Genomic DNA, 10,688 nt, shown 5'->3' on the forward strand with positions numbered 1-10,688 from the left:
CTTGGGTCTAGGAGGCGTCCGTAGACCCTTCCAAGACCCTTCGCAAATACCGGATCATAGACCTACTATTTGACTCGTTCCAAACTTTTTATAGTTCTGCCCAATACCCGGGTACACGACACATTCCTTAGAACAAACCTACAACATGGGTTTGTGAATAAGCACATTACATGGGTCTAGGAGGCTTCCATGGACCCTTCCAAGACCCAACGCAAATAATAGATTTAAGAGAAATCCCTAAACCTACCCTTTGCTCATTCCAAACTTTGTATAGTTTTGCCCAATACCCGGGTACACGACACTTGCCTTATAAAACACCTGTAACTCGGGATTGTGAATCGGCTCATTACTTAGGTCTAGGAGGCGTCCGTGGACCCTTCCAAGACCCTATGAAAATACCAGATCTAAGAGAAATCCCTAAACCTACCCTTTAACTCGTTCCAAACGTTTTATAGTGTTGCCCAATCCCCGGCTACACGACACTTCCCTTATAACAGACCTATAACATGGGTTTATGAATTGGCTCATTACTTGGGTCTATGAGGCGTCCTTGGACCCTTACAAGACCCTACGCAAGAACCAGATCTAGGAGAATTCCTTAAACCTAACCTTTGACTCGTTCCAAACTTTTTATACCTTTGCCCAATACCCGGATACATGACACTTCCATACAACAGACATATAACACGGGATTGTGAATCGACTCATAAATTGGGTCTAGGAGGTGTCCGTGGACCCTTCCAAGACCCTACGTAAGATCCAGATCTAGGAGAATTCCCTGGACCTACCCAAAATTTTTATAGTTTTGTCAATACCCGGGTATACGACACTTCCCTTATAACAGACCTATAACACGGGTTTGTGAATCGGCTCATTACTTGGGTCAAGAAGGCGTTCGTGGACCCTTCCAAAACCCTACGCAAATACCGTATCTCAGAGAAATCCCTAGAACTACCCTTTGACTCGTTCCAAAATTTTTATAGTTTTGCCCAATACCCGGGTACACGACACTTCCCTTATAACCGACCTATAACACGGGTTCATGGATCGGCTCATTACTTAGGTCTAATTGGTATCCGTGGACCCTTCCAAGACCCTACGCAAGAACCGGATGAAGTAGAATTCCCAAGACCTACCCTTTGACTCGTTCCAAAATTTTTATAGTTTTTCCAATACCCGGGTACACGACACTTCCCTTATAACAGACCTATAACATGGGTTCGTGGATTGGCCCATTACTTGGGTCTAGGAGGCGTCCGTGGTCCCTTCCAAGACCCTATACAAGAACCGGATCGAGGGGAATTCCCATGACCTACCCTTTGACTCGTTCCAAACTTTTTATAGTTTTGTCTAATACCCGGGTAAACGACATTTCCCTTACAACAGACGTATAAGACTGGTTTGTGAATACGCTCATTACTTGGGTTTTGGAGGCCTACGAAGACCTTTCCAAGACCCTACATAAATGCCGGATCTAAGAGAAATCCCTAGACCTATGCTTTGACTCGTTCCAAACTTTTTATAGTTTTGCTCAACAGCCAGGTACACAACACTTCCCTTATAACAGACCTATAACACGGGTTTGTGAATCGGCTCGTTACTTGGGTCTAGGAGGCGTCCGTAGACCCTTCCAAGATCCTTCACAAATACCGGATCATAGACCTACATAAATGCCGGATCTAAGAGAAATCCCTAGACCTATGCTTTGACTCGTTCCAAACTTTTTATAGTTTTGCTCAACAGCCAGGTACACGACACATTCCTTAGAACAAACCTACAACATGGGTTTGTGAATCAGCACAATACATGGGTCTAGGAGGCTTCCATGGACCCTTCCAAGACCCTACGCAAATAATAGATCTAAGAGAAATCCCTAAACCTACCCTTTGCTCGTTCCAAACTTTGTATAGTTTTGCCCAATACCCGGGTACACGACACTTGCCTTATAAAACACCTGTAACTCGGGATTGTGAATCGGCTCATTACTTAGGTCTAGGAGGCGTCCGTGGACCCTTCCAAGACCCTATGCAAATACCGAATCTAAGAGAAATCCCTAAACCTACCCTTTGACTCGTTCCAAACGTTTTATAGTGTTGCCCAATCCCCGGCTACACGACACTTCCCTTATAACAGACCTATAACATGGGTTTGTGAATCGGCTCATTACTTGGGTCTATGAGGCGTCCTTGGACCCTTACAAGACCCTACGCAAGAACCAGATCTAGGAGAATTCCTTAAACCTAACCTTTGACTCGTTCCAAACTTTTTATACCTTTGCCCAATACCCGGATACATGACACTTCCATACAACAGACATATAACACGGGATTGTGAATCGAATCATAAATTGGGTCTAGGAGGTGTCCGTGGACCCTTCCAAGACCCTACGTAAGATCCAGATCTAGGAGAATTCCCTAGACCTACCCAAAATTTTTATAGTTTTGCCAATACCCGGGTATACGACACTTCCCTTATAACAGACCTATAACACAGGTTTGTGAATCGGCTCATTACTTGGGTCAAGAAGGCGTTCGTGGAGCCTTCCAAAACCCTACGCAAATACCGTATCTCAGAGAAATCCCTAGAACTACCCTTTCACTCGTTCCAAAATTTTTATAGTTTTGCCCAATACCCGGGTACACGACACTTCCCTTATAACCGACCTATAACACGGGTTCATGGATCGGCTCATTACTTAGGTCTAGTTGGTATCCGTGGACCCTTCCAACACCCTACGCAAGAACCGGATGAAGTAGAATTCCCAAGACCTACCCTTTGACTCGTTCCAAAATTTTTATAGTTTTTCCAATACCCGGGTACACGACACTTCCCTTATAACAGACCTATAACACGGGTTTGTGAATCGGCTCATTAAATGGGTCTAGAAGGCGTCCGTGGACCATTCCAAGACCCTACGCAAATACCGCATCTTAGAGAAATCCCTAGAACTACCCTTTGACTCGTTCTGAAATTTTTATAGTTTTGCCCAATACCCGGGTACACGACACTTCCCTTATAACAGACCTATAACACGGGTTTGTGAATCGGCTCATTACTTGGTTCAAGAGGGCGTTCGTGGACCCTTCCAAAACCCTACGCAAAAACCGGATCTCAGAGAAATCCCTAGAACTACCCTTTACCTCGTTCCAAAATTTTTATAGTTTTGCCCAATACCCGTTCACGACACTTCCCTTATAACAGACCTATAACACGAGTTCGTGGATCGGCTCATTACTTAGGTCTAGGAGGCATACGTGGACCCTTCCAAGACCCTACGCAAGAACCGGATGAAGTAGAATTCCCAAGACCTACCCTTTGACTCGTTTCAAAATTTTTATAGTTTTGCCAATACCCGGGTACACGACACTTCCCTTAACAGACCTATAACACGGGTTTGTGAATCGGCTCATTACTTGGGTCTAGAAGGCGTCCGTGGACCCTTCCAAGACCCTACGCAAATACCGGATATCAGAGAAATCCATATCCTTTGACTCGTTCCAAAATTTTTATTGTTTTGCCCAATACCCATGTACACGACACTTCCCTTATAACAGACCTATAACACATGTTCATGGATCGGCTAATTACTTAGGTTTAGGAGGCATCCGTGGACCCTTCCAAGACCTTACGCAAGAACCGGATGAAGTAGAATTCCCAAGACCTACCCTTTGACTCGTTCCAAAGTTTTTATAGTTTTGCCTATACCTGGGTACATGACACTTCACTTATAACAGACTAAAACATGGGTTTGTGAATCGGCTCATTACTTGGGTCTAGAAGGCGTCCGTGGACCATTCCAAGACCCTACGCAAATACCGGATCTCAGAAAAATCTCTAGAACTACCCTTTGACTCGTTCCAAAATTTTTATAGTTTTGCCAATACCCGGGTACACGACACTTCCCTTATAACAGACCTATAACACGGGTTCATGGATCGGCTCATTACTTAGGTCTAGGATGCATCCGTGGACCCTTCCAAGACCCTACGCAAGAACCGGATGAAGTAGAATTCCCAAGACCTACCCTTTAACTCGTTCCAAAATTTTTATAGTTTTGCCCAATACCCGGTACACGACACTTCCCTTATAACAGACCTATAACACGAGTTCGTGGATCGGTTCATTACTTAGGTCTAGGAGGCATACGTAGACCCTTCCAAGACCCTACGCAAGAACCGGAACAAGTATAATTCCCAAGACCTACCCTTTGACTCGTTCCAAAATTTTTAGAGTTTTGCCAATAACCGGGTACACGACACTTCCCTTATAACAGACCTATAACGTGGGTTTGTGAATAGGCTCATTACTTGGGTCTAGGAGGCGTCCGTGGACCCTCCAAGAACCTACGCAAATACCGGATCTAAGAGAAATCCATAGACCTACCTTTGACTCGTTCCAAATTTTTATAGTTTTGCTCAACACCCGGGTACACGACACTTCCCTTATAACAGACCTATAACATGGGTTCGTGGATTGGCTCATTACTTGGGTCTAGGAGGCGTCCGTGGACCCTTCCAAGACCCTACACAAGAACCGGATCGAGGGGAATTCCCATGACCTACCTTTTAACTCATTCCAAACTTTTTATAGTTTTGTCTAATACCCGGGTAAACGACATTTCCCTTACAACAGACGTATAAGACTGGTTTGTGAATACGCTCATTACTTGTGTTTTGGAGGCCTACGAAGACCTTTCCAAGACCCTACATAAATGCCGGATCTAAGAGAATTCCCTAGACCTACGCTTTGACTCGTTCCAAACTTTTTATAGTTTTGCTCAACACCCAGGTACACAACACTTCCGTTATAACAGACCTATAACACGGGTTTGTGAATCGGCTCATTACTTGGGTCTAGGGGCATCCGTAGACCCTTCCAAGACCCTTCGCAAATACCGGATCAAAGAGAAATTCATAGACCTACTATTTGACTCGTTCCAAACTTTTTATAGTTCTGCCCAATACCCGGGTACACGACACTTCCCTTAGAACAAACCTACAACATGGGTTTGTGAATCAGCACATTACATGGGTCTAGGAGGCTTCCATGGACCCTTCCAAGACCCTACGCAAATAATAGATCTAAGAGAAATCCCTAAACCTACCTTTGCTCGTTACAAACTTTGTATAGTTTTGCCCAATACCCGGGTACACGACACTTGCCTTATAAAACACCTGTAACTCGGGATTGTGAATCGGCTCATTACTTAGGTCTAGGAGGCGTCCGTGGACCCTTCCAAGACCCTATGCAAATACCGGATCTAAGAGAAATCCCTTAAACCTACCCTTTGACTCGTGCAAACGTTTTATAGTGTTGTCCAATCCCCGGCTACACGACACTTCCCTTATAACAGACCTATAACATGGGTTTGTGAATCGGCTCATTACTTTGGGTCTATGAGGCGTCCTTGGACCCTTACAAGACCCTACGCAAGAACCAGATCTAGGAGAATTCCTTAAAAAGAACCTTTGACTCGTTCCAAACTTTTTATACCTTTGCCCAATACCCGGATACATGACACTTCCTTACAACAGACATATAACACGAGATTTTGAATCGGCTCATAAATTGGGTCTAGGAGGTGTCCGTGGACCTGTCCAAAACCCTACGCAAATACCGGATCTTAGAGAAATCCCTAGAAGTACCCTTTGACTCGGTCGAAAATTTTTATAGTTTTGCCCAATACCCGGCTACACGACACTTCCCTTATAACAGAACTATAACACGGGTTCATGGATCGGCTCATTACTTGGGTTTAGAGGGCGTCCGTGTACCATTCGAAAACCCTACCCAAATACCGGATCTTAGAGAAATCCCTAGAAGTACCCTTTGACTCGTTCCAAAATTTTTATAGTTTTGCCTAATACTCGGGTATACGACACCTCCCTTATAACAGACCTATAACACGGGTTCATGGATCGGCTCATTACTTAGGTCTAGGAGGCATCCGTGGACCCTTCCAAGACCCTACGCAAGAACTGGATGAAGTATAATTCCCAAGACCTACCCTTTGACTCGTTACAAAATTTTTATAGTTTTGCCAATACCCGGGTACACGAAACTTCCCTTATAACAAACCTATAACACTGGTTTGTGAATCGGCTCATTACTTGGGTTTAGAGGGCGTCCGTGGACCATTCCAAGATCCTACGCAAATACCGGATCTCAGAGAAATTCCAAGAACTACCCTTTGACTCGTTCCAAAATTTTTATAGTTTTGCCCAATACCCGGGTACATGACACTTCTCTTATAACAGACCTATAACACGGGTTCATGGATCGGCTCATTACTTAGGTCTAGTTGGTATCCGTGGACCCTTCCAAGACCCTACGCAAGAACCGGATGAAGTAGAATTCCCAAGACCTACCCTTTGACTTGTTCCAAATTTTTTATAGTTTTTCCAATACCCGGGTACACGACACTTCCCTTATAACAGACCTATAACACGGGTTTGTGAATCGGCTCATTACTTGGGTCTAGAAGGCGTCCGTGGACCATTCCAAGACCCTACGCAAATACCGGATCTCAGAGAAATCCCTAGAACTACCCTTTGACTCGTTCGAAAATTTTTATAGTTTTGCCCAACACCCGGGTACACGACACTTCCCTTATAACAGACCTATAACACGGGTTTGTGAATCGGCTCATTACTTGGGTCTAGAAGGCGTCCGTGGACCCTTCCAAGACCCTACGCAAATACCGGATCTCAGAGAAATCCATAGAACTACCCTTTGACTCGTTCCAAAATTTTTATTAGTTTTGCCAATACCCGGGTACACGACACTTCCCTTATAACAGACCTATAACACGGGTTCATGGATCGGCTCATTACTTAGGTCTAGGAGGCATCCGTGGACCCTTCCAAGACCCTACGCAAGAACCGGATGAAGTAGAATTCCCAAGACCTACCCTTTGACTCGTTCCAAATTTTTATAGTTTTGCCAATACCCGGGTACACGACACTTCCCTTATAACAGACCTATAACACGGGTTTGTGAATCGGCTCATTACTTGGGTCTAGAAGGCGTCCGTGGACCATTCCAAGACCCTACGCAAATACCGGATCTCAGAGAAATCCCTAGAACTACCCTTTGACTCGTTCCAAAATTTTATAGTTTTGCCCAATACCCGGGTACACGACACTTCCCTTATAACAGACCTATAACACGGGTTCATGGATCGGCTCATTACTTAGGTCTAGGAGCATCCGTGGACCCTTCCAAGACCCTACGCAAGAACCGGATGAAGTAGAATTCCCAAGACCTACCCTTTGACTCGTTCCAAAATTTTTATAGTTTTGCCCAATACCCGGGTACACGACACTTCCCTTATAACAGACCTATAACACGGGTTGTTGGATCGGCTCATTACTTAGGGTCTAGGAGGCATCCGTGGACCCTTCCAAGACCCTACGCAAGAACCGGATCAAGTAGAAATCCCAAGACCTACCCTTTGACTCGTTCCAAAATTTTATAGTTTTGCCAATACCCGGGGTACACGACACTTCCCTTATAACAGACCTATAACACGGTTCATGGATCGGCTCATTACTTAGGTCTAGGAGGCATCGTGGACCCTTCCAAGACCCTACGCAAGAACCGGATGAAAGTAGAATTCCCAAGACCTACCCTTTGACTCGTTCCAAAATTTTTATAGTTTTGCCCAATACCCGGGTACACGACACTTCCCTTATAACAGACCTATAACACGGGTTCATGGATCGGCTCATTACTTAGGTCTAGGAGGCATCCGTGGACCCTTCCAAGACCCTACGCAAGAACCGGATGAAGTAGAATTCCCAAGACCTACCCTTTGACTCGTTCCAAAATTTTTATAGTTTTGCCAATACCCGGGTACACGACACTTCCCTTATAACAGACCTATAACACGGGTTTGTGAATCGGCTCATTACTTGGGTCTAGAAGGCGTCCGTGGACCATTCCAAGACCCTACGCAAATACCGGATCTCAGAGAAATCCCTAGAACTACCCTTTGACTCGTTCCAAAATTTTTATAGTTTTGCCCAATACCCGGGTACACGACACTTCCCTTATAACAGACCTATAACACGGGTTCATGGATCGGCTCATTACTTAGGTCTAGGAGGCATCCGTGGACCCTTCCAAGACCCTACGCAAGAACCGGATGAAGTAGAATTCCCAAGACCTACCCTTTGACTCGTTCCAAAATTTTTATAGTTTTGCCAATACCCGGGTACACGACACTTCCCTTATAACAGACCTATAACACGGGTTTGTGAATCGGCTCATTACTTGGGTCTAGAAGGCGTCCGTGGACCATTCCAAGACCCTACGCAAATACCGGATCTCAGAGAAATCCCTAGAACTACCCTTTGACTCGTTCCAAAATTTTTATAGTTTTGCCCAATACCCGGGTACACGACACTTCCCTTATAACAGACCTATAACACGGGTTCATGGATCGGCTCATTACTTAGGTCTAGGAGGCATCCGTGGACCCTTCCAAGACCCTACGCAAGAACCGGATGAAGTAGAATTCCCAAGACCTACCCTTTGACTCGTTCCAAAATTTTTATAGTTTTGCCAATACCCGGGTACACGACACTTCCCTTATAACAGACCTATAACACGGGTTTGTGAATCGGCTCATTACTTGGGTCTAGAAGGCGTCCGTGGACCATTCAAGACCCTACGCAAATACCGGATCTCAGAGAAATCCCTAGAACTACCCTTTGACTCGTTCCAAAATTTTTATAGTTTTGCCCAATACCCGGGTACACGACACTTCCCTTATAACAGACCTATAACACGGGTTCATGGATCGGCTCATTACTTAGGTCTAGGAGGCATCCGTGGACCCTTCCAAGACCCTACGCAAGAACCGGATGAAGTAGAATTCCCAAGACCTACCCTTTGACTCGTTCCAAAATTTTTATAGTTTTGCCTAATACCCGGGTACACGACACTTCCCTTATAACAGACCTATAACACGGGTTCATGGATCGGCTCATTACTTAGGTCTAGGAGGCATCCGTGGACCCTTCCAAGACCCTACGCAAGAACCGGATGAAGTATAATTCCCAAGACCTACCCTTTGACTCGTTACAAAATTTTTATAGTTTTGCCAATACCCGGGTACACGACACTTCCCTTATAACAGACCTATAACACGGGTTTGTGAATCGGCTCATTACTTGGGTCTAGAGGGCGTCCGTGGACCATTCCAAGATCCTACGCAAATACCGGATCTCAGAGAAATCCCTAGAACTACCCTTTGACTCGTTCCAAAATTTTTATAGTTTTGCCCAATACCCGGGTACACGACACTTCCCTTATAACAGACCTATAACACGGGTTCATGGATCGGCTCATTACTTAGGTCTAGGAGGCATCCGTGGACCCTTCCAAGACCCTACGCAAGAACCGGATGAAGTAGAATTCCCAAGACCTACCCTTTGACTCGTTCCAAAATTTTTATAGTTTTGCCAATACCCGGGTACACGACACTTCCCTTATAACAGACCTATAACACGGGTTTGTGAATCGGCTCATTACTTGGGTCTAGAAGGCGTCCGTGGACCATTCCAAGACCCTACGCAAATACCGGATCTCAGAGAAATCCCTAGAACTACCCTTTGACTCGTTCCAAAATTTTTATAGTTTTGCCCAATACCCGGGTACACGACACTTCCCTTATAACAGACCTATAACATTGGTTCATGGATTGGCTCATTGCTTAGGTCTAGGAGGCATCCGTGGACCCTTCCAACACCCTACGCAAGAACCGGATGAAATAGAATTCCCAAGACCTTTAACTCGTTCCAAAATTTTTATAGTTTTGCCCAATACTCGGGTACACGACACTTCCCTTATAACAGACCTATAACACGGGTTCATGTATTCCCTAAACCCTTCCAAGACCATACGCAAGAACCGGATGAAGTAGAATTCCCAAGACCTACCCTTTGACTCGTTCCAAAGTTTTTATAGTTTTGCCTATACCCGGGTACATGACACTTCACTTATGACAGACTATAACACGGGTTTGTGAATCGGCTCATTACCGGATCTCAGAAAAATCCCTAGAACTACCCTTTGACTCGTTCCAAAATTTTTATAGTTTTGCCCAATACCCGGGTACACGACACTTCCCTTATAACAGACCTATAACACGGGTTCATGGATCGGCTCATTACTTAGCACTAGGATGCGTCCGTGGACCCTTCCAAGACCCTACGCAAGAACCGGATGAAGTAGAATTCCCAAGACCTACCCTTTGACTCGTTCCAAAATTTTTAGAGTTTTGCCAATACCCGGGTACACGACACTTCCCTTATAACAGACCTATAACACGAGTTCGTGGATCGGCTCATTACTTAGGTCTAGGAGGCATACGTAGACCCTTCCAAGACCCTACGCAAGAACCGGAACAAGTAGAATTTCCAAGACCCACCCTTTGACTCGTTCCAAAATTTTTAGAGTTTTGCCAATACCCGGGTACACGACACTTCCCTTATAACAGACCTATAACATGGGTTTTGTGAATAGGCTCATTACTTGGGTCGAGGAGGCGTCCGTGGACCCTCCAAGAACCTACGCAAATACCAGATCTAAATGAAATCCATAGACCTACCCTTTGACTCGTTCCAAATTTTTATAGTTTTGCTCAACACCCGGGTACACGACACTTCCCTTATAACAGACCT

Source organism: Helianthus annuus, chromosome 4 (genome assembly GCF_002127325.2).
Source record: "Helianthus annuus cultivar XRQ/B chromosome 4, HanXRQr2.0-SUNRISE, whole genome shotgun sequence".
NCBI lineage: Eukaryota > Viridiplantae > Streptophyta > Magnoliopsida > Asterales > Asteraceae > Helianthus > Helianthus annuus.